This window comes from Bombus pyrosoma, linkage group LG4 (assembly GCF_014825855.1).
Source record: "Bombus pyrosoma isolate SC7728 linkage group LG4, ASM1482585v1, whole genome shotgun sequence".
Taxonomy (NCBI): Eukaryota; Metazoa; Arthropoda; class Insecta; order Hymenoptera; family Apidae; genus Bombus; species Bombus pyrosoma.
In genome coordinates this window covers 11,516,296-11,541,841 of record NC_057773.1, presented here as the reverse complement: position 1 = coordinate 11,541,841, position 25,546 = coordinate 11,516,296, and the positions used below count along the sequence as shown (strand labels likewise).

Here is a 25,546-nt window from a genome sequence, read left to right as displayed (position 1 = left end):
CCTCCTTCCAGATCTTCTGCTTCTCGTCTCCGGGTTTTCACGTTTAACCAGGGTATAAGTTAGCCTCGGTGGAAGTAGGCACTCCGACCAGCTCGCGAGTAAGCAAGCAACCAACCAAGAAAGAAAAGAACCTGTGTCTGCTGATGGTTCCTTTGCGATATCGTTCTTGGCAAATATTAGGTAGTTCCGTCTACTAGAAAACGGTCCAATGTTTTCATTTAATATCCTGTGAATGTCGAGCGGACTCGCAACCGGCATTCACGGAAAAGATTGCGAGAGCCATTTCCCGTGACTAGTGAGCGATGTCGTCTTTGAGATAAAGTACCCTGAGAAAGATTTGTATGCGCCGCAGACAAGACGCGTCTTACGAGTTAAAGGGGTTGTTATAGTAGTCTTTGCGATACAGCGAGATTGTAAAATCGGTCAAGCGTTTTAATTCTGCCGGAAGTCGTGCTCGATCTGACGGATACATGCGAAATCATCATATACATATTTTTAACAGATGTATCGTAAAATCTTGTACATTTCTGTGAACGTGACGAATATCTACCAATATCCTCGATCAGTTGCAGGAAAAGTTAGTTCCGGAAAAGATCAAATTTTAATCGAGAAAGTTAGGAAGCACATGATTCACGAATTAATGTATCATGCCTTATGTCATGCCTTAATTTAGCATCTCGCTGTCGTATCACTATTGCTCTTCAACCGGAACGCACAAAGAGGGCAAACAAGTTACTACCTTCTTATCGTTTCTTGTCCCCTTTCATTATTATTATCGTTATTTAGAAGAAACGACGTTGAACGAACGAATTGTGAGTACGCGATAAAGCGGCATGCGTCGACGCGATAAATTAACAACGATCGCCAGGTTGATATTCGAAGTTTATCGCGACGTACTTATCTATGAGAGCAACGTGCTCGAAAGCGCGATGAATAGCAGCAACAGAAATTGGACGGCACGGCGTTGGAAAGCGCACTAATTCAGATCAAATGCCATGAATTCCAGCCGCGCATCAAAGGCAGTCACGTCGAGGCCGTTCACGTATTACCGCGTGTCGTGATAAACGCGCGATAACCACGATTAAAGACGGCGAAACACGCGTAGCTTTGTATCAAAATCAATGAAACGATCCACCGATCGGGAATCGGTTTCTCATTAAATGATCAAATAGATTCGAGGAGACTGGAAATCCTGAGCCGAGGCGATTGAAACGTGAGCTCGTTGAAATACGTACTCTGGGAATAATAATAATGTCTAAGGGAAATCACGCGGCGGGATGAGACCGGGCTTGTAATAATTCCTGTTTTCTCTTTTGCGATAAAGTTTTACAATCGCCGACCGTTCACTTCAAAGCGGAGCCCCAACGAAGAGGGTGTATAAGGGTGAGAGACTCTGATCACCGATGCTACGAGGAGGGAGCAAAGAGTGAGGAGAGATCCGTTAATAGTTCGTTATTAAAATAAAAGAGGCAGACGAGTGGGTAGACCGATTGCGGCTAAAATGTATATCCAATCTGATAGGTAAACCGATGTAAACCAATGAAATATGAAACAGGAATAATAAGCTCGCCCTGCCGCTTCCCTTTTATCTCCTATTTCCATATCTCGGTCAAAACTTTCAATGCTTTACGAGCTTCTTAACGAGAAAAATAAGAGCTTATTTATCGGACGGCATTCATAAATCACAACGAATTTATTGCTTACAACATGGTTGAAAATTTACATTGCGAATAAAGTAGCGCGATGAGTCGATTTATTCCGACCGCGCGACCATTCCAAATAAAATCCGCGTGTTAGAGGCGTTCAAGCCGAGACGACAAATTCGTGCTTACGAGAGTGTAATGATTTGGACACTCCCGTTGGACGGACGCCAGGATTTCCAGTCGTGTTTGGACATCGCGGCCCGATCGCGGTAACGTTTTAGCTGTTCGCTAGACACCGTGAGCGAGTTAATTAAGCGGCTGCTCGTTTTCTTCCTTCTTTTTTTCTCGATCACGCTTGAACTTTCATTCTCCGTAACTTTTCTCGTTGTCTCATGCCTTTCACGCGATCCACGCAACTGACACTGACCAAAGTCTGACAAAAGAATCAGAGAGGGAACGTTGATCACCATGAACACGAAACTTCCGAAATGTTCTCGTCGCGAACGAATCAAAATATCACGGATACTCGATTAACTCTTCAACCAGCCAGGGGAAAAGATTTAATTTTGAATGAATCTGCCAAAGGAAAAGTGCACGATGGCAGCGGTCAAGTAGGCACGTCCTGTTTTTACGGTGGTAGCGGAGCAGTTATGTCACACGGTGAAATATTGTCCCGAACAGAGGGATTCATGTCGTGTACACGTGGAGAATTTTTAAATTTAAGCGATAATCATTCCTTTTGGTATGGAGAGGTATTCCACCTGTCGCGAACTTCATTGTCATCCCGGTCGTATTTTTCTCACGCGAGTAATAGGAATTGTCGGTCGCGAGCACGCGGCCAGCGGTAGATTATCGTCGGCGGCACGGCGCAGCAATTCTTGCGGCTTGACGCGATGTAATATTTCAACGCCGCCTTGACAATATTTTTCACTGTTCCGAGCACCGAGGTGGGTATATCACGAGAGTAGGAAATATCAGTGGGATGACTGTAGCTTCATACGCGGTTCTGACATGATTGCTAGAAGATCGTGATAGCGTTCAACTTCTTTTTGTCCAGAGAAGTTTCAACGTTCACCTTTGCTTCGTTGTTGAAAAAATGTCAGTCGCGACCGTTATCATAGACACGTTGCTCGACAGTTTCAACGTTGTTAGATATTCGAAATCGCGAATTCATTTATCACGGTTGCGAAGAAACGACGTCATCATGCTGAACGCTGCTTTGGAAAAATGCTGCCAGCTACGAACAAATGATAGAAACGCGGATTTAGATATCTCCGATATACTTACGTAAGGGCGTTAGATGCACGATCGTGAAATGCGCGAAATATCGCAGACGCAAGTACGAATCGAGAACGGTGTAAGGAACTCGGTGCCTTCCGAGTTGTAGTCGTAACGGGTGTTTTCGATTGTGCGAGGCGCAGCGGGTTCTTTCTTTCAGCTTTCTCGAAAAAAAGAAAAAAAAAAAAGAACGACGACCCTTGCAAGAACGGAAAAGCCATCAGCGCTGATAAATAAAATGTTAGCGCTGCACCGTCGCACCGACTGTCTGCTCTGGCGCGTATTCTTATTAAACGCATCTGTATACGTGTGTATATATACGTACACTTGAACTCCGTGCTTTTCGCCTGGGGTGCGTTAGGGGGTGCGTGGACGATGTGGCTCGGTGAAGCACGCACACGTATAGATCCCAGTCACCCTCACTCTTTCTCTCTCTCTGCTGTTGCTGGCTGCTGCTACCGCTACCGCTGCTACCAGTGAAACGCATGCACTCCAACCAAACAAAAGCGACCTGTGCCACCCTTACCCCTTTCCACCTCCATCAGGCAGCTTTGTGCTGCTCTTACGTAATGCTCCGACTTATGTCTACCTATAGGAGATTGATCGAGCTTGCACAACCTCGTCAACGTATAACCCTATCAGGTGCCAAGGAAATTAGCGAATCGGACGTTGTACGATCCTCGTGAAACGTTATCGTTTGATCGTAGGTACGGTAACTATTACCTTGATCAAAAGTCTCGCATTCAAAGACGATAGACGACATGTTGCCTAGAATACTCAACCTCGTGTTTAATGTTTTGCCTGTCCAAAAAGGAAGTTAAGATTTTTGTCGCGGCCGTGAGATTCCGCGAACCGTCCACGATCGGAAGAATCTTGTAATGGCGAACATGCATACTCTTGTTCGTCTGGGAGTCGTTCGCTTCTCACGGCGACTTCTTTTTCTCAGACGTCGTCACGGAAAACAACGTAGAAGCATTTCTTCTGCGGCGACGCATCCTTTGCAACTTCAATAATCCGACGAATGGACTGGCACGAATGAAGAACACCAATGGCCACCGCCAGTCGCACAGTCTCGTTACATTTTCTCCTTCCGCGTCATTATACCGCCGCGAGACAAAAACTTTCGCCTTGCGGATTTTCTCGTAATATTCACGTCGTGCAAATTCGCCCGAGTTTATAACAGCGGAATGGAAATTATCGTCATTAATGACAGGCTGAAAGTGCACGGCACCGGTATTCGTTTCGACCCGCAGCCTCCTCTTGACTTCTTGACGACGTGCGCGTAAAAGTACCAAGAAATCGTGACACGGCGGAGCGGCTTTTGCCGCGTTTATTATGTGCAATGTAGGGGGGACGAAGTGGCACATAATTTTTACGAAAGAGAAGCTCGACTCGATCCAAGGGATTCAATCCGTCCGTTTCTCAACCCCTTTTCACAAGCGTTTGACGCCAATCCCATGCTCTCGCCCGACTATAAGATATTCGACTCTTTAGACGGTTTTAGATTTCCTTTTTATTTTCTTCGTATCTTATTTGAACTTTCATATACGTTTGCGTCGAAGAAAAATGAAGGCGCTCCTTTTTTCGGAGTTTACAGGTTACGAAACAATTTTATCTTCGCAAGTACGATGAGTTTCGTATGGACTTTACCGCTGCAAAGCAACGGGATGACAACTGGACAATCTCCGTAACGAAACTCGTTTAAATGTGCCGTGACTGGATGCACGAACGCGAGAATGCATCGTGTGCAGAAACTGTATGTATCATCGAGAGATTACGCTTGTATAAGAGATGGCGATGGATCGGAGAATCGGTTCGTACTTAGTCGGATAGGGGACGAAACGAGCCTTATTAGAAAAAAGGAAACTTATAAATAAAGATACTTTATCCGGACAATGTCGTACGCGGGAAGTTGGCAACATTCTAATTTCTTGCGTCGCGATCTTCGAGCGTTGATTTTAATTGATTCGTCCCCTCGGCCGTTAACGAAGTCCACTTGTTTTACACAGCAGCTGCATTTGTGCGGGATCGCCTGGTGGTGTATACGTAGCACAAGGGAATTGTAAGTGTGGCGCCGGCGTTTCCAATCTCGTATCCTACGTCCTAGCGTAGCGCCATTCCGAGCAGTGTTTTTTTACCTCGTGCCAGGGAAAAAGCGACGCGATACTCTGCCGACCGTAAACACGAGAAAATTATCGTAAGCTCGGCTAAAAGGTAGCGGCGGCAATGTAATGCCGGTGTGCTCGTTGTTTATGCTTTTTAGTCGGTACTAATGGCGAGGAAAAACATGGGTAACATAAAGTGGCGTCGTCTGTTCGTTAGTTGCAATGAACAAATTTTCGATTCGCCTTCTGCGCGCGTCGTCGTCGCCTTAAAAGCTTACTTTTGCGATCGACGTTACATTGATAAATGATTTCCCATTGGAAAAGAATAAAAGACCGTACGATATTGGTGAATTAAGGGTGTGGATCGATTGAGAATCGATCGCGTGGGCGTAGAACGAGATCGGAAAGAGCGGTACAGCTGATCGTGCGCTTGTTGTACAATGTTGCACGCAGCAGGGCTAACTGAGAGAGAGAGAGAGAGAGAGAGAGAGAGAGAGAGAGTGAAACAATGGGCAGGTCGAGAAAAGGGGTACGTTTTGCGGTCGTAGAAAGCAGAATAAAGGTGCCGGGTAATGTGATATATGGGATCGATTTGAATCCAACGTTTAAGCCGCAAGCCATAATTCAATCTCAATCGTTTTCTTTTCTGTTCTTTCGTCTGTCTGCTCTTTCTACTTGGTGTTGGTTCTCTTTGTTGCACCAGTTCGTGTAGTATCACCTAAGGCCACGTTCGATACTCGATATATACTTATGTAGGTACATCCGAGCTACTCTCGTACTACCTGGTCATGCATCTTATAACATGTACGCATATCGCGAATCGTCGAGTCTTTAAAGTCTCGTTCACACCGAGTTTTCGATGATGGAGATATATCGAGCCACACTTTCCCTCCTACGCGAAGACCAGAAGATTCTACGCTATCTTTCTATCCATCTGGCGCTGTTCTTGACACTGCAATATATTATCTCGTGCAAGGAGCAATCAAGTCGAAAGACCCTCCGTTGAAATTCAATCGAATACAATTTTATATTATCCGTGACGCGACGACACGAAGGATGCACCCCGCCGATTTTGAACGTCATGAAAATTAATTTAGAATTCATAGAGGGTAGTGATAAGATGTACATTTCGAGAGGCGTCATACGCTTGGTGAGGCTCGAGCCTCGTATCGCACACGCACTCGCTTTTATGCAGGAATGTACGTGTAAGAACGCGTGTCAAGTTGTCTGGGTTGGGGCACATAAGAGACGAAAAGCCGACGACATTGAGAGAGGGACTCCGAGGGTAGTTTGTCAAGGTCCCTAAATAAGGTAATTAATATTAATGCAGATGGTACACCGATGATGCGTGAAATTCAGACAGATTCGAATTCGTTTCATTAGGGTTGATTGAAAATTCTTTCGCTTAAAATTTATTTCAACCTTCCGGAGTGTTTCGACGTATATGATATTAAAATTATATATCGCAACAAGGTTGAATAACTGGTTCCTTTTATACGAAGATATATCTATTATCGAGAAATACATGTATCTATCTGTTATCGGAATTTATTCAAATCCAGCCAGTCGGTCGTATGGTGGAAAAAAGTTCAATTTCACGTTATATTGTAGTTGAACAGTTCCGCTTAAAATTCAGTACCCTCTTACTTTACGTTTTACATACAGTCTCCGCTCGAGGTCCCTGGTGCAGCCTCTTAATAAGCGAAAAAAGTTACGGCCACGACGCTTCGGTGACCGTAGTCACGCAGAAAACACCAAACGTCCTGTACGATTGCAGCCGTACTACGGCTGGTAATCAAGCTAATAATAAACGAGGCAAAAGAACGAAATCTCTCCTTCTGTTTATAGGAATATCATCGTATCCAAGGACAATGTCCAGGTACGTACGACTCTCCATACGCTATTTACGCTGACCAGAGTAGGGATTGACTCTCGGTAGTGGTACATACTTAAAGGGGATCTCTAGTTGGAGGAGAGAGACAGAGAAGGACGAGTCGACGAGAGGAAGGAAAACAGCGAGGGCTAGAGGGGAGAATATAGAGAGAGAATGAGAAAGAGATATGGGGTCCCGTATACGTTCGTTTCTACAGAAGAAGACGACGAGGAGAATGTGGAGGGGGGGGCCATCGGCACGGGAACAGCGCGGGCAGTGCACGCGCAGCCGCCGGGACGCGCGCATCCCGTGTGCATTCGCGCTCTTCCAACACCACAGGAGGAGCCCGCGAAATCTCGATTAACGCGGCACTGTGCAACGTGCCTCGCGACCGTGGTGATCAACATACGATATATCGCTATCGTGATTTACGTCTGTCATCGAGATTGTCGTATTCTTTTTAAAGAAACGCGCCATCGCGAGATGACGAAACGAACGATTCACGACGGCGATCGCAGCGACGTGAAGTTGACAGCGGAGTTCGAGACCGGCTCGGTACTCGATGTATTTCTCGAAACTCGAGCGCGATAATCGCAATGGAAATCGTAGGGCGACCGTAGTGATCGTCTAATCGCGCGAATTCGTGGAATCTCGTCGGTGACAGGCGGGTCGACATTGTAACATTATGTCGCAGTTGCTTCTCGTTCGTTGTGAAAGGTAAACAAAAGCGAAGAAGCGTCATCGGTATCGCGCATTCTTTCGAAGGTCGTTTCCAGTGTGCGATTCAACACCGATAAATTCGGTCGTATACGAACGGATGGCGCGCGTCTTACCGTGAAAGTACCCGGAGTCGTGATTTCATCGTGAATCGTTCCTTTGCCACGTGCTTTTCGTTACGCGTTACATCAAGTTCGAGAGAAAGGGCGGTTACGTTATTTCGGGCGTGGATAATCGTGGCGAGTGAATAATACGCGAGTGTCACGAAGCATTCTCGCCGATGCGTCGTCGGTCCTTGTAAATGAGAACTGACCGTCCCCCCGTGTAGAGAAGGCTGTGATCACCTTTTTCCTCGGGCGTGAAGAATTTCGTAGAATTCACGATCGCGAATTCGAGAATACGCCAGTGGAACCGGTTATATCGTGGGAGCCGCAACAAAGGGCCGGTTCTGATCGAAGGAAGAAATCGGCAGAAAATATTTTTCGACCTTTCGTGTCGACGATCGCTGGTCCTTATCTGGCGGTGATGACGCGGAAGGGGGCGCAACAGGAATTTGACGGTTGTGTATGAAGTGTGACGGCTAAGTGCGATCGAACAGGTGCATCGAAACGAAACCCACGGACAACGATGAAGTATCGGAGAGTGACGTTCGCTTGCAACGAATAGCTGTATCGTTCGCCCGCAACTGGTGAGTCTTCGATTTAAATAATTCAATTATTAACGTTATATTCGTAATTTATATCGCGCGGTATATTTTCAATAGCGAACGTCGTCGTGATCGAACTTGTCGTTCGCCTCTTTATTTCTCGCTCCAAATATTTTCGAACTTGAAACGATTATATAGACAGTAAATCTTTATGTATATATATATTAGACTAGATAGATTATATTAGAGTAGAGATTATATAGACAGTAGAGAGCTATATATATATAAATATATACACGCGGATACGTTGACGCGTGATAATTTTATTCTGGGAATGTTGTACTTGATTTTTGATCATGCACGTATGGGGAAGCTAATAATTTCAAAACGATATAACGCGAAACGTATCCATTAAACTGTAAGGAGAATCACTGTATAAATTACCAGTTTCTACATTGAAACACAAAGATTTACAATGAGATTTTTGCATACCATCATACCACTCGGATAGAGACGTTTTTAAAAGTACAGTGCCCGTAATTGCCGCTACGAGTTTTGCAATCGCTTAACGTTGCTATATACCAATATTGGAAGGGATAGTTGCGACACTTAGCGCCGTCTTTGAAAGTGCAGCCACTTGAGAGAAGTATTGCGGGTTAGCATCCGTTGCTTCGTATATTCACTATCTTTACACATGCCTTTCTTCTTTCACCACCTCTCCTGTTCTCCGTTGCTCATTCTCTTCTCTGGCGCTCGTCGATCGGTCGTTGCTTTTTCTTCTTAAAAGGGACTCGCCGAGTAGCGAGAATTAATGTCGAGTGCACAAGGGATTTCGAATCAGTAGCTATTTCCGCTATTGTCGTGGTGGCGGGTATGTGTGCGCGCGCGCGCGCGCTCCATCTCCGACCCCTCGCCGTTTCCTCCACGCCGTTATGTGTATAGGTATACGTCACGAACGCGATTTTTACGTCGAGATACATCGGGAACAATACCGGTGGGGCGGTGGTTAATATCCAAGGATATAATTATTCGACGATAGAGACTAATAGAGCGAACCAGTACGCACGGTGGGAACGACAAAGGAACAAAAACAGCGGGGGAAATCCGGCGAAGGAGGAGGCATACATCGCGATACGGTGTACGATGAATTGTCGCGCCCCATTGGGGCAAGGTATTTTTGTGATCTTCGCGTTTATCGAAAGAAGGAAGACTCGTAAACGCAGAACGCTCGCGAGGATGTATAGGTCGCTCCGATGGGAAACAGTGGTACGAGACGGAGCCAGAGACAAATAGCTCGTCTCCCGTTCGCTTCCTTTTCCTTGGGCGACGATCGGCCTCGCCGAGATATAAGTGCATAAGAGATGAGAGGCCAAGAAAAACAGAATTCCCAGTTCGTGCGTTCCCACCTAGACGAGGAACGCTCAAAGGGAACCGCCAGACGTCGTGGAATTAGAGTTGTTGTATTCTTCGTGCGAACCACATCTCCTTGGGCATTTCGAGACGTCTCACGGAGAATCTACGAATCGCGCGAGAATCCGAAATCACAAAGGAAAATTCGTGCACATCGCGAATCCATAGGAACGCGATATATTTGGCAATCAGTCGCATGAATGAATAAGCTCAGACGGTCGATGCGTGACCGTTTAACCAAACGAAGGGACGCGACGCTTGTCTTTCACCCTCGTGTCCGAACTCTATTACGTATAAAACAATATTGGCTCGGTCGCGTCAATGGCGCCAATGTTTATAACTAATTACCGACGGCGGAAGGGAGAGTCGGGGAAACGCGAACGGCTGGAACGGAGACCAGCGACAGTCGTTTGAATAACATTCGCCTGAACTAGGTAGACAGACAGAATGCAGACAAGAGCGGGAGCGAGACGGTGAATTAGATGACCAGGGGGGCAGCGAAGGGAAGTTTCATTTTGAACGAGGAGCATTCTCTGTGCTCGTCCGACCTCGATCTAAACGGGCAATATTAGCTATTGACTTTGGCTCATGGGGTTTGTCGATGGTCGGCTAAGTGATGGCGTTGGCTCGGATCGTTTGGTATAGGGAACATTTCGATTCTGTCTCCTCCCCGTGGCTCATCGTTACAAGCAGGCCAAATTCTGCTAATTTCTCCTGTAAATAAAAGCATCGATATATACGACATCGAAAACGAGTAAGCCGAGTAATTGTAAGTTGGGTTCTCGCTCCTTCTGTCGCAGTTTTCCCTTTCTCCTTCAAATTCGATTTGGTTTGGCGTTACGAGTGTCGCTACAGCTGTCGACCTGTCTAGGGTTCACGATCCGTACGTTGTTCGTTCATGTTCGTGACCTATCCACGGAGCTTTTCGTTGGGGTTCACGGACGCTCGTAAAACTTGGCGTCGTGGGTAGGTACGCGTGTGCGTTTTCATGTTCTTACTCTTAGCAGTTTGTCTCTTTCGAATGGCGTCTGGCATAAATGGAAGTTTCTTTCCGAACGGACTTTTGTCCCGCAGTTTTGTATTCATCGTAAGTCTGGCTTCCCCCTAGGGGATAACTTCGTACATCGCGGATAAAAGATTTCGATAAAATCTTGCCTATACCCTTTTATTTACTTATTTGGTATCGAACGAACCAACGAACTGTGGTGTATACGCGCGTAAAATCGATCAAGCTAAAAGCTAATATATTTAACTATAAAGGACAAGGACTCGGTTTAAATTTCCTCAATGAGGGCGTTCCGATTGTAACATAGTGGACCCGTATTCGAGGTGCACCGAGTGCAGTTTCTCAAAGATAGCGAAGTCTTTGAAAATTACTCAACGTCTCGGTGACAAATTCTAGCGTCTGTGGGTCTCATTCGTCGTTTCATTCAATGATAATTACCGAACTTAGCGAGACCTTTTCGACCGGACAATGAATCCTCGGAAGATATTACTCCTGGATTTCAACAATAGCACGGACTGACAATAAAGGAGTTCGCTTCTATATCTTCAAAAATACGTTTGAGAAGGAACGAAACCGACCGAAATGGGAAGAGTAGGAGAAAATGCGAGTAAAAGTTAACGTTGAAATCCTTCTAGATCATTGCGCGATACAGTTTAGGACGAAAAGGTTAGACAGTTTGGTGTCTCTCGTATTTCCAGACCCGATAATTATTCATTTTCCTGTGCGTAATTTCGCTTAATTTAACTGCAAACGATGGCTTGTCCTATACGTTTGCCGAGAACTGGGTCCCCTCCTATTGGTTTATCTCCAACGGTAATAACCCTTTATGGGTTTCGCAGACTGGCTTAATATAAACTGCGATTTAATTGCCGAGCTGCTCGATAAATCATGCATCGGCTATAAATTTGCGGAGGGCCTTGGCAGCATGGCGCCGGTCACGTGTATCACTGACAATAAAAGTAATAGAATCTTATCGGCGACTAGAACAATGATATTTCACGAGAAACGTTAAGCATCACCCAGCTCGTTTTCTTTCGTCGTTTATCGTCGCATAAGTCCGGATAAAATATCAACGGTAATATCCTAGGACGAAATGGAGCGCGGAAACGCGCGATTTACTTTATCACCGTGACGTTGCCTAAACCTTACGGCGAACCATCGAGTTAATTCGAAATCCTTGATCCGCTTGAATCTCGCAATTATTTTACCTCAGCTACGCGCGATTACCGTGTCACGTATGGCTTTCGCGTCGTTAAATTTGTCCGCTGTTAATCATACGCAGCTTCACGAGAGAACAGTTTCAGCGATTCATTTTATATTTACATTTCAACCGTTATGTCGTTAAACGTTTACGCTGTCGGATGTTTTCCCGATTCATCTCGCCGTAGAGGTTTACGCAGGTTACAGTCGAGCATCAAGGTGATGAAAAGTGGTAACTAGAACGAAGTAGAGCGGAATAGATTGGAGGGGTGAGAAAACACGAGGAAAAGGAATACCGTAAATTCTAGAGCCATTTTGAATATTGGTTGGTGCGCGATCGAGCGCCCTCGAGCTGCATTTCTTTGCTCGAATCTGCGCGAGCTGTTGGGGTCACCGACCTCGAGCTACTTTGCGAATCGTTGATTTACGGTTCGGAATACAACTCAAATTATGTTTGTTGCTAATTAAGAGCGCGAACTAGCTTGGCGAGTAGCTGCGTGCAGAAATCGATGCCGCAGAAACCGCGATCTTCGACCCCGCGTCAAAGATCGAATGGCCTCGTAATCCTAATGCTCCGAGATACTCTCGTTTTACAAATTGATATTACCATCGTTAACGTTACTTCTGCTGTACGGTTAAGATTTTTCCTTTAAAATAAAAATCAAGCTACCTAGGGGAAAGAAGGTAAGTGCCGTGAGTTTGGTGTTGGGAAAAGGAAGACGATTTCGGTGCAGAGTTCGCAGTTCGTATCGGTAACGGACGATTAGGCAGATGCGATTCTTATTGTTGCACTGCAACACGAGGCAGAATAACACTCGTGCGTGAATAAAAGAGCGAACTCCGACGAATCGACACCATCTGGTGTACCTGAGTGGCTGCTGCATTACCCTTGAAAGCTCACCGCTCTCGAGTGACGCGGCTCTCCTATGCCGCGGGTGCATTCATCGCGTAATTAACGTCTCGTAATTATGGCCGTGGAAGAGAGAGAGTCTGGACGTCTCGTGGTCGCGCGTGCGCAAGCGCCCTTGTTGCTCCTGGATATTATGAGCTTTCATGGGGCTCCACGTGAATAAGGCGCTTGGCGTTTCTGAAGAGGGTGTTACGAGCATTATGGACCTCTCGACGATGGACCGAGTGTTGGTCAACGAGCCGTTCATCGCTCGTTCAAGGTGCAACGCGTCTTAGCCTCTCTTTGACGACCAGCAAGGCCTCTCGTTTTCTCCTACGCGTTCTGTTTCTCTTTCCTTCCGGTGTATGCGCGGCCTGGGGACCTAAATCCGTATCGCTCGTCCTCGCCGTGCCATGCCTTTATGTCTCCTCGATTCAGTGACACACGCGTCGTGGCTCGTCGCCCGTGCACGCCTGGCGTGCATACTGAAACCATTCCAACAGGAATTTGTTAAGCCGGCGTTAAGCTAGACTGCTCGAAGGAAACCAATGGCGACGATCCTTCTTGTTCGGGCTTCCACTTAGACGAATGGAACCGTACGACCTCTCTGTTCTGTATGCACCTTAAGAGCCACTTTCCGCTCGCCACCCGCCAATGAGCCTTCGAGGTGATTCTTTTTCCTTGGAAGGGTTCCTATACTCGCTATCCGCGCTACTTCTCTCTTGTATCGCTCAGCCACGAAACGCGAGTCGCACGAAAGTCTCGTCCAATGGAAGATTTATCCCATCCAATGAAACTTTCGTTTCGGCACAGCGTAAAATCAAACGTACATTTGTCTTCGCTTTTAATCCAACGGACGAGAGAAAAAGAGGCTCGAATCTCTGAAACTCCTTGCAACGGTGATCGATGTCGCTTACCGTATAGGATCGGTATTGTGTTTTCCTTTTTTTCTTTTTCGTGGTATCGAATTGGTTGACGTAGCGAGGCAATTTGTTGTGCGAGGTTGCGCAAAAACAGGCAACGGCGAACTGGTCGGGAAACAGAGGGGAAGGGATAGGAGAATAATAACGGTCGGACGTACAGAGTCGGGACTAGTAACGCGAATAATGTCGAAAGTTAGTCCGGGCCGACCGACGTCGACGTTATGCACGGCGCTCACCTCTGACCTTGCGGTCGGCGAGTGAACGGAAGTTATGCGTCTGAATCGTTTCGCGGAACAAGCAGGAAATGCAGTCCGGCTCGTGCAAACCGTTACGACCCGTGAGGGAATCATTACCACTTTGGTGCATCGTACATCGAGAGTAGTACGCCCCCCCTGAGGATATGCTCGACTTTCGCCCTCTATATTCTGTCTCGGACGTCTCTTGTCTGCTTGCTTGCTTGCTTGCATTCTATTCGAGAGCCGGCAACCCTATTGTTCAAAGGACGACGCGCATAGAACGAGGATAGAGGAAAAAAATTTCAATAACATAGATCTTGCTGGCGAACACGGTCAGGGGTCAGCTCCCTGATTTAAATTTAAATTGCTACTAAATTACCGTGCCGTTTCAATCCCTTTGATCTCGTTTGATTTACCCGAGAAATAACATAATTCAGATTTTTCTCTGCCGGGGGGTGTCCGGTCGAACAACGCCACCACGACCACTTTGTGTGTTCGGGTTGCGCGCCAGAAAGACGCGATTCTACCAAATGAAATTTGATTCGTGAGCGGTGCGCTCTTTCACTCGTCGCGCGCCACCGACCTCGCGTTGTTCCTTCGGGTTCGCTAATTGCACCGAATGCCAAGCCGACTAACAAAACACGTTTTACCTTTGTTGGACCTTGTAAGGACAGAGGGAAGGCACGAGCCGCAATTCGTTCGTAAAATTGGTCACGTGGCTGGAAATGTTTTGAACGCGTGTACGGAACGAGCGATCCGTTTCTGCGAACGAGGGGCGAGTCGCTTCGATCGATTCAGCGATTTGTTACGTAAGCGAATGTGCCTGGTTTTATGGCACTCGTGTTTGTCACGCTACTGAAATCCTCGTCACGTGTGTACGAAAAAAGAAGGAGCCTGGATGGAAACAGGTCTAGAACCCGAGGGAGGTCTAACCAAAGTTTCTTTGTTACCGCGTTACGCAGATCCTAGGCTTTAATACTTTCTTTGGGTTTTGTTGTTCTCCTTTTGTCGAGGATAAACGGAGAACGATAGAATGGACAGGCATCAGACCGAGCCTCTTATTATTTATTATCATTGTTCGTTGACGAGACGAATTTAATAGTCGATCGCAAGCAATATTTGATGTTTTTCAACGTCGTTGCGATCACGTCGGATAATCGCGGGAAAAAGGAGGACAGGCTCCCTGATAGTGCAATATCAATTGGCGCGAAATATCGCCGATTCTCGTGCAATTTCAACCTGTACGAATCGGCTGTTTTCGAGGAGTCAGAAAGAGCTTGTTTCGATATTACTCGACACCGAGATCGAAGAGGCAAACGAGAAGCACGAAAAGAATCCCGATCGTTTCGCTGTGTCGAGGACAAACGAGAAATTATTGCCGATCCGTGGCGGGTAACAGGCTGCAAACGGTCAGATAGATATTACGATTGCAATTGCATTTCGATTCGTTGGCATTTAGTCGCTGTTACTTGGACAACGACCGGCCGCTTTCATCTAACGAGTAATAACCGGCAGAAGTGTTTCTGATTCGCGAACGGCGGCCATCCTCGCGGAATCTTCTTGAGGAGCAATAAATGTGCACCTCGGTAACAGGTACGAATATCGAGGGTCCGTTAAGCTCGGTACACGCTATTGCTTCCGGACGATCGCGGGATTTTATGGGAAATTAAAAGTTTTGCATCCTGCCTGTAGCTTCGACCGATCGATGATGAATAAAACATCGTTCTGCGTGGGTGAGTCTCATTATTTACGCAGTTACGTGCTCACCTGTGCAATCTAAAATCAATGTAGCCGCGGCACGTAAATATCGACGACACCGATGCGAGACACAACTTTACACGAGTTTCGCCGTTGCACCCGTGACATCGACGAAAAATCAATACTTTCCGCCAACCTGAAATATTCTATCTGCTGTTTCGGACGAATTTTCGATTTCCATCCTGTCGACGAGACTGATCACGGTTCTCAAAAAAGTAAAAAAGAAGGGGGGGGGGGTGGCGAGAATCGAAGAATATCCAGTCGTTATCATCGCGTAGATTTGTGCGCGGGGACACCTGATTTTGCAAATATTTTCATTGGAAACACTGTCAAGGTCAACGAAGTTCTTTTACCTCGAGGATCATTGGCTGCACTCCCGGAGACGTATATAGAATTCTGAAGTATGTGGGGGAGAGGGCAACCAGTATTCCTCGTTCGAATTTCACTCGCACGCGTTACGCCGCCACGTGGCCTCAGTTCCTGGGGGACCGGGAATCCCGTATTTCATTCGATCACTGACCAACTTCTAAAATCGTGCTGAGAATCATTTTACGGAACTGAGGGAACGATGCTGACACGCGTGATCTGCCTCACGTCTAACTCTGACTCTTTGCTTGCCTGTGTGAATTCCGTGCGACTTTGGATTAGAAGGACGATCGATGATTCGTTCCGCTCGTTAAAGCTTGCCTTAACACGATCAAACGGTCTGTCCCAAGTTCGGAACGAAATCGTTTGCAGGAACAGAATGGTGGTCGCACAGTCGAGATCAAAAGGAAGATATCCTTTCTCCATGGCATATACGCCGAGTATATTCATTTTCGCGTTTTGGATAGTTATGTACGACGTAATTTTCCAAACTTTTTGAATCGTATCTTGGTTACGAACTGTCCATGTTTGATGGGAACTGACGAATTTGATTCGTCTTGCGGGAAGTTGCGGAAAAGGCAGAGTTGATTAGTTACGTAAATGGCGAATAAAGCGTAACGCTCGTTAATAACAGGTTTCGTTACAATATTTCCCGATGAGACATATCGAATTGGGCTGTAATTGGTGGTTTAGATACGAAAATGAGGGTTTGGTTACTAGATCGAGAGAGAGAGAGAGAGAGAGAGAGAGAGAAAGAAAGAGAGAGAGAGAAAAAGAGAGAAGTAATTATACACTAAACCGATGAACGCCTGTTGCAGTAATGATGCTTTTATACCGGCCTTTCTCCTCTATCGGAAACCGAATCGTATATTTGCACGCTGTCGTTCGATGTTTCCGTTAATAATAGAATAGAAACGACGCCAATTTAAACTCCACCCTAATGCATCCGTGCAGGCAAGGCGATACTCGTTTGCGTACGGCTAACGATCATTCCATGCAGGGTAAACTATTGCTTGGGTCAATATTGAATGTCTTGCGAAATTCTCCTGAGTAGATTTAACGCGCTACGGAATATACAAAGCGTCACCTAGGGGCGATGCGTTCGATCGAATATTTTTTTGAAATTTTTGTGAAATCGAACGACGAAAAGTGGAAAATCCACGAGAACCTAATTAAAGAAACTATTCTCCGGGGCAAAAATAACCGGTGAATAGTTCAATAATAACTATAATCTATCCTCTACGGATACGTCTACTGCATATTTATAACTATATCGAGCTAGAACTTGTTCTACCCAGCTTAGCAGTTATTCACGTAGACAATACTTAGTTATACGACGTCGTGATGCAAGAGCTTGGCAAACTTTAGAGATTTAACCCGTGATCTTGGAATAAATTTGTCCACAGGGAGAATAGTGGGTAAATCAGAGTAGTCGAGACAAAAAAAAAAAACGAAAAAAGAGAAAAAGAAAGGAAGAAAAATAGAGAACGAGGCGGGGAAGAAAAGAGGATGAGATTCGGGAAATCACTTCAGACTTTGCTACGTTCTATAGCGTAACGAATGAATAAGACAGTCGTGCTATTCAGGAATTGAATCGAATGGTTGCTGGCGGGCGTGCGCGGTTTTTATCATCGGTAGTCATCCTCCGACACCATTATTATCATCCTACGGACCCGTCAAGCTATTTATACGCTGCTGATCATCGGATTCGTTCCTCTCGCTTTCTCTGTTTCGCCGTTGGCTTATCCCGGCCTGTTATGCTCGAGTTAACACGGACGGCAACTCTTTCGACGCATCGAGCTCCGTTCTCCGGATTTTCGTAACTTTCCCTCTGTAATTTATTCGGCGCTCAGGGAGGCGCGGTACACTCGCGAGACTCGATTCAGATACTGATTCCGGGAATCTCGTTTTTATTATTTGGCGGTACTGCCGAGCAGATATTTTCCTTTCCTCTCCCATAGCTGTTCTCTTTTTCATCGTACTTCTTTCCATTTTCTCTCGAGCGGTTTGCCAAACGCGAAGGAAAAATAGCGTGCATATGTATGGAACACAGGAGGGGGCGGCTCGAATGCGTACGTTGCCGTTTACATAGTCTTTGCATTGCTGTTTTTATTATATACTCATCTCCATTCTCATCTTAAAGCCCTCAAACATCGATCGCAATCCGATGGAAACGATACGTACCTATAACGACGCGTCTAGGTCCTCAAACGTACAAATAGGATTGCATCCGTAGTTTGGCATGCCGTTCCGTTCCGGTGGGATGGCGATTAGGCTGAGAGTCTTTCTTCATTCTCCCGTTACTCTTGATCCAGCTGCTTTACAGTCGTCAGTATTATTAAGTGTCCTCAGCTTTGCCACGCAAAGAGCTTTTTGCGAATATCGCGAATCAAACGTCGATCAGAGGGAAATTTGTCCGTCGAGTGAGAAGATTTTAAGCCGTGATCTTATTCATCGTTGCCTGCTTCGTTCTATACCGTTTCAAGCAAAGTCAATGAGATACAGATTCTGTATCGCAGGATGTTCACTCGATATTAATTTTTCCTCCGTTACCTTAGATCGCTTTTCCACGTAAATCGATCGCTTGGTATTTTCGATCTAAGCGATTCGATAGCACGCGGTATCTGGATAAAAGTGTATGAGAAGCGCGTTGTGTTACCGGCAATGTCGTAATGACGCCGTAGAATTTGTATGCGCGTTGCGTTCGCACAACCGATATCATTGCGGATCGAAGGAATATTCATTGAGAGAATCTATTGAGTTCTTCTCGACACGACGTCGAAAGCCACTCTGGATACCCCGGCAGTCAATATACACCGCTACATATCCGTTTTCCCTGGGAAAACCAACCTAGTCGAAAGGACTTGCCTTATTGAAAGCGGAGAAGGTCGTAGCTGGGGGCTGAAACTCGCTAAGAGAGGGTTTATTGAAGCCACGTACACTACCGTATTTATGATTCGAGTATCGTCTCTCGATAACCTGCAACTACGAACGATCCAACTATCCGAGCGCATACGTCTATACGTATACGTGGTGTTGATTTATTTAATAAATAGCGCGACGCTGGCATTCATATTAGATGCAACGTTGCGAGACCCGTAGGGTGGTAAACGTGCACGGAAGGGAAGCGATGCTACGAGTGGGCGGGCAGAGGGGAGGAGGAGATCAGAGAGAGGGCAGAGGAATAAAATTGATTGGAATACTCGCGTTGCTGCTTGAATCGCTCCGAGAGAAAAGTCTCTGTTTTCACCATACGCTGTTTCATTATATCAACGAATATATTTGATCTTGTTTCGCGAAAATATACGAGAGCTATTAATTCGACGAGTATACGAGATTTATCGATTGATAAATTACTGAATCTTTCAACTCGGCTATCGCTAACTTCGTTCAGAAACGTTCTGAGAGCCTCTGACTCGTCAGGCAATAAAGATCAACCTCTCAATCTAAACATCCTGTCTTCGTTCCATCGTGTTTCCATTCGCGCTACGTCGGGTATACATCACTGGCAATCTCTAGAGCAAAACTCGCCTTTCATTTCCTCGAAGTTTTCGAAACCTCGTTGATCTAGAACTCATCGATAATATAATATGCGTATCGTTTCACGCGTGGGACGGGGTACCGTGGTTATGGTTACGCGTTCCGTCAACAGCAAGGACATTATTCGGCGCCACAGGCAATACGCATCTTACATTAATTACTACATCGTACCGGCAATAATTAAATTACGCTTAATTGGCCTCAACGTGATACAACCCGTTGGTCATCGGGCAGCTACGTTCTGCATTCGATTACTTTTAGTTGATTAAATTGTACGATCCAATGAAATTGGTTTATTCGATAAAAGCTAACGCGTGGTTAACAGTGGGCGTGTATCGGGCACCGTTTATGTTCTGAAACATTTTCATCGTGAGATACAACGGCTGTATTTCCGTTACATTTCGCTACATATATAATTTTTTCTTTATAAAACAATAAACGCTATTCGCGTAGACGATAGAGAATCGCGTATCGGTCGTTTTATCTCCTCCCATCTTTTTAAACGAGTCGACACGTATGTTTATCATCGTTTTGCTGCAAATAAAACGGAGTACTACATCTCGCTACGAGTCCACCTCGTTAGCGGAAGGGAAGCGAGAAAGCGTGCAATAAAACAACCCCTCCACTCGTCTGCAGACGACACCTTACCACTTCATCCCCATTCTGGCACACTGGCCCTTATCTTTTAAAGCTTCGGTTTAAACACGGAAATCGATGCGCCCGTAACAAAGAGCGGCCATCTCCCTACGGTCTGGAAAATACCAAGGGAGTTTCCTAAATTCTTTCCTGTATACACGGCCTCTTTTAATCTACAAAGAAACACAGGCTACCTGGACTAGGCGCGAATGTGTAAGACCAACAACTTTCACGTTAATTATAGCAAACCGTTCGGTTGGGCACGTGTGTGCGTGGCAATGTTTCACCTTAATTGCGAGGACGGCGATGAAAACGTTTCAATACCGTTTTATTGGCATCCGTTTGCGCGTGTGGTTGCACCGATCAAATATTTACCTTGTCTGCGAAGTTTTTCTTGAAATCCGGAAATACTCTTAAATTAACGAAGCGCATCGGAACTTTTCCGGTCGGGAATATCGCCCGAAAGGCACCATGGAGTATGGTTAAAGTAATCGTGGAAAATCTCTCTGTTGTATGTGGCCGGAAATATAAAAATCTCTCTGCGAGGAACTTTTTTCCCAGCGGGCCGAGCGCGCTCCAATGTTTTTTTTTTTTTGGCGTTCGAGTAGCTATTAACTAATACTCTGCGAACTTGAATGTCAAACAAGCTGCGGGCAAAGCGCGGAGGTTTGTGAAACTCGGTGATTCTAACTTGATGATCCCTTCTTGTTTGAATTTTCAACTTTGCAATTGAAAATCGCGTAAATTAGACGTCCGCGTAAACACGATAGGCTACCGATGTTTCTCCTCTCCTCTTTGCCACCCTCTGTTACTGTTTTTCGTATTTCGAACCGTGCTTTTCCCACTAATCGAAATGACCCCACTTGCGTCTGTTTCGCAAATCATGACTTTTGCACGTCCGCGTGGAAACGCGACGTCTATTACACCATGGACACCGTAAGCAAAAGGATTAATACCTTACATACGTTGCTTGCTGTTCGCCATCGGTTTCAGTAAAATCAACATGGTGCGGGTCAAAAAAAAAAAGAAAAAAAGAGGAGACCCCGCGATAAGATACGAACAATAAATGATTCGCATTGCGACGATATATGTCCGTCGGATGGGTCGCACACGTTTCTACCTGGGGTGACAATGTTGCGAACGCCGGAGGGGCGAATTCGGTAGAAGGAAAGTAGAAGAGGGTCGTTGTTGGCGTTGCACGTCGTTGGAAATTTACGTGGATCGATACGCAGCCGTTAATCGGCCAATAAAAATAATTCGCACGTGTGGCCATTACTTTTCGAAGGGACCCTGGCCTCGATCGACGCCTTATATTTCGTGTACTTTATTACACGATATTATTCTCGGTCCGCTAGTGGTGCTGCCGTGGCCCGTGGGCGAGAGCCTTTTACGAGTTAACCATTTCGCGGTCGACTAAAACGGCATTGCAAGGTAGAAGACGAGAGAATAGAAGAGGGAGGAGAAGAAGGAGAAGACGGAGAAGAAGACGATGACGATGAGGAGCCAGGAGAAACAAGGGAGGCCTGGGATAAACGCGGGCCAGGTTTCAGAAGGACGAGCCACGAGAAGAAAACAAAGAGCCGAAGACGAGGGAAAATACGCGAGAACGAGCACGACCGCGCGCTCGCTGAACAAAAAGTATGCGAAGCATGCTCGCGTACCGGCGCCTCGCTTCACCTCTCCCCCCTTTTACCGCCGGAGAAGATGAAAAATCTGTTGAACTGACGTTCATTGGGAAATTGCAAGCAGCCGCCTTTGGGACAGAATGATTAATGTGTGCTAGACGCTCCGCCTATATATGCATCGAGTGCCTATGTATACATACCTCTTCGCAACTTTCGGCCAAGCCTTTCCAATTCCGATTACCAGTCAAACTTTTCCTTCGATAATCTTGCAAGTCGTGAGAGTACTCGTGGAATCTTAGCGCTCGAAACTTTTTCTTTGCTACCCGTACTTCGTTTCAGTCGGAATATCAGTTTATATTTTCGCGTTATCGTGCCGTATCGTCGGTTTCGCGCATCGCGTCTCGTCTGGTCTGTTGACGTCTCGTCTTCTCGACGTCGCGTCGCGTCTACTGCGCGGCAGGTTGCATCACGTTTCTCCATCAGAGGATAGAGAAGTAGCCGTAACGTATTTTTAATTACGCTCACCATTCAGGCGTGCTAGGTGATGCGACGAGGTTGGATGAGCGCCGCTGTTAAATGGCACGATTATCTGTCTCGTGCTTTATTTGCTGCTCGTTGCTCGCGTTCTACTTCGCCCTCCGTCTCTGTCTTTTTTCTTTTTTTTCTGTTATACTCTTGCCTCGACTGGAGCATTGACTCGAGAGGGTTTTTGCACGGTGAAGAGGTCGGCAACTCGCGCACCGTAGTATGGGGGAGGTCCTTAAAAACAGATCCATTAAAGTTTTTCCGGCGCTTTCCGAGGTGGTAGTGGTTACTCGGTGAGTACCGGGTAAGATTGCGCGTTTCTCCTATTCACGTTCACGTGTATAACGTCGTAGGCAACGGACTGCACGATGTAGTAACCGTTCGCCACCGGATACAGGAGAAAACTCTCGCCGAGCTCTTTCCACTTTCCTACTAAAACAGTTCCTGCCATCTCTTTCTCTATCTTTTCCTATCTTTGTTCATTTTTACTTCAGGATCGCCATTCACGTCGTTCCTCGCGATTCCTTCTCCGCTTTCGTTTTTCTCTTCATCGAGTAGACAATTCTCTTACATTACAATAAACACTTTTGTTCGTTCGGCCGACGCGCACCTTTGTCTCGCTGATCAACGTTAACGAACGTCTCCGGCTAATTCGTCGTTGTCACGAGAATCCGGCGTATTCTCGAATAGTTCCTCGAACCGGGGGAAAAAAAAAGACGAACGGCGTCTCGCGGCGTCTTTCTTTCGCGTTCCTCCCAACTACTTGGCATGATCAATATTGAAAAGTGATGTACGCGAACCAGCATGTTTTGTGAGTTTGGCACTGGAAGAGCCACTCGAGCACGCGAAGTCAATGTGAAAAGTTTACCGCGACCACGCCTTGTAAATTCACCATATACAGTAAATCAGACCCGCTCGCTTTCATGCTTCTTTCCTAGCCCGGGCTTTTTCCTTTACCGACATACAGGCGATGCATCAGACTGCCTTCTAATTTAACATTCCGTGCTTCCCACCTTGGGAAATCCGATTTGGCTGTGACGCTAGATGAACTCGAGCCGTTGCGCCGAGAGAACGAGGATCATCCCGACCGGTCGGAGTGTCAGAAAGTAAAAGGAACGAAACGACCATGGTAACAACGTACATGGATGAACGTATAATGTCAAGAAAGGAAAGAGAAGACAATCTTTTTCCGAGCACAACCGCGTCTTCCGTCCGATATTTGCTCTTTAATAACACCGTCAGATAGAATTTCCAATTCCAGGAGGTCGCGATTCCGAGAAGATCGCGTAGCCCCCGCCAAGTCAGGAAAGGTTAAATGGATTCATCTCGGAGGATCGGCTTAAAGTTCCGTGAAGAAGCGCGCGAGGGTGTCTCGAGATAAACGCGGCGGTCTCGAATCTTTTTGCCGGTGGGCTTGCTCGTTGCCGAAGTTATTGGAAATTATTGAAAAGATGAAGGGAAGAGGAACGCGATTGAGGTCTTAAAAAGCGGCGATCTTTAAGTTGAAACGAGAACCGCTATAAACCGATATTAACGAAGATTTCGCGGGTAGAATGGGAACACCTTTTGCCGGTGTTCTCGTGGAGCCTTTGCTCGTTGAATAATGCTCGCAAAGCTCCCTATCGTTTGCGCAATGTTCCCCCTCTGTCACAACGACGGGTGATAGAAAGATTTTCGCGACTGGAATCCGATCTCCGCGCGAGTCGGAGTCGTGGCTCGTGGAACGATTTGCGTGCCGCCGCTTTAAATGCGACCGCTTTCCGCCGTCTAGAGGACCCAGAGGTATAACGAGTCTTTTTCGTTCGTAATGAGAAGACGGTTCACCGATTCCTCTGAGAAGAAAGGAACAGGCACCGAAGAAAGGGGTAGTTCTCTGTCCAACGAAACGTTCTTCTCGGCTTTTTTCGCTAAACGTCTCGAACGGTGGCAACTGGCTGGATGCATCTTGGCTCTGTGCCGTTCCTCGGTTGTCTTCTTTCATCGGGAAATTATCGTTTCGAGAGGATGTCGAAATTTTTTGGCCGCCAACGTTGACGTAGGTCGTCTAGACGTGGCGTAGACTGCGCGCATTACGGAAGAAAACTGGGGTAAGAAAAGGAGGGTGAATTTCGCCGGTATTGCGCCTGGGGATCTCGCATTCTTGCCCGTAAATTGCGCTGCTACGCCTGAGTGCCGGTAAAAGTGGGTTGGTTGGGGTCTTCCGTGAATTGGGTTGCGGCTCTGTTCAAGGAGAAAGAACAGATTGTTTAAGCGATTTCGTCGGCAATTTGTCGGTTGACTTTAATTGCTGCTACGACGATCGATTTAAACCGATTACGCTCGTGTAAATTGACGGACGTTTTGACGTCTAGTTTACGAATCTCGCTCGACGAAGGTTTAGGCCTAGGAAGAACCAGTCACACCGATAGAAATTCGAGCCTTTGGATGATAGGAAGACGGAAGGACGAAGAGAAACGTCCATCGACGTAGACGACGGTAGAAACTGGACTCGAATCCTTTCGTGGTGACCATTAACGATGACGCGGTGGAAGACTCGGGGACAGGCCAGAGTCTTAGACGAGTGGGGTTTAAAACTAAAAGCATTCCTTGCGATTATTGACAAGGGTAACCGCCCACCGCTATACGTTTCACAGCACCTATAGCCCTTCTGTCCTCTCTCTAGGCCCATCCACTTAAAAGCATTCTCGTGAATTATTCACGCGACACTAAGATCTCGATGCGCAGAGAATTTCATTATTTTCTTCTCGCGTTTCATAACCTCTCGCGAAATATAAACGATATAAACGAGACGCGTCGGGAAATCTTGTTGTCAACCGTTTTCACGTTAATTTAGTCCTTTTGAAATACGATTTTCTTTATTTTCTCTTCATAGCAGCGATGATAAGGGAAATCGCGTTATGACGGACGGATCAGGTAAATTGATATTACGCATGCGGTGCGTGCTCTAGGTTTCCGCTTGAAAGTTGCACGCGTTTCCCATGGACACATCTTATGGCGAAATCGGTCTGAGAGACAGTACATGGAAACGGCTCGCACGACTTACGAATGGAAATAAATCCTTCAGGGCGGACGGTTCTCTCGCGCGACGCCGGTTTCACGTGCAGGAAATCCCGAATAAATCCAAACAAACGCGTGTACAGCAGGAGCGAGGATCAGACCTCGCCACCTAC

At 46.4% G+C, this 25,546-nt stretch overlaps 1 protein-coding gene across 5 annotated transcripts in view; it reads left to right on the top strand.

Annotated features, from left to right (window-relative positions):
• Nucleotides 1-7,254: 7,254 nt before the first annotated feature.
• Nucleotides 7,255-25,546, top strand: part of LOC122566552 — a 258,455-nt gene continuing 240,163 nt past the window's right edge. For all 5 annotated transcript variants that reach the window (XR_006316550.1, XM_043723979.1, XM_043723981.1 and 2 more), the window contains exon 1: nucleotides 7,255-8,304. The gene's annotated coding sequence lies outside the window, so the exon portion shown is untranslated. The remainder of the gene's footprint in view (nucleotides 8,305-25,546) is intronic.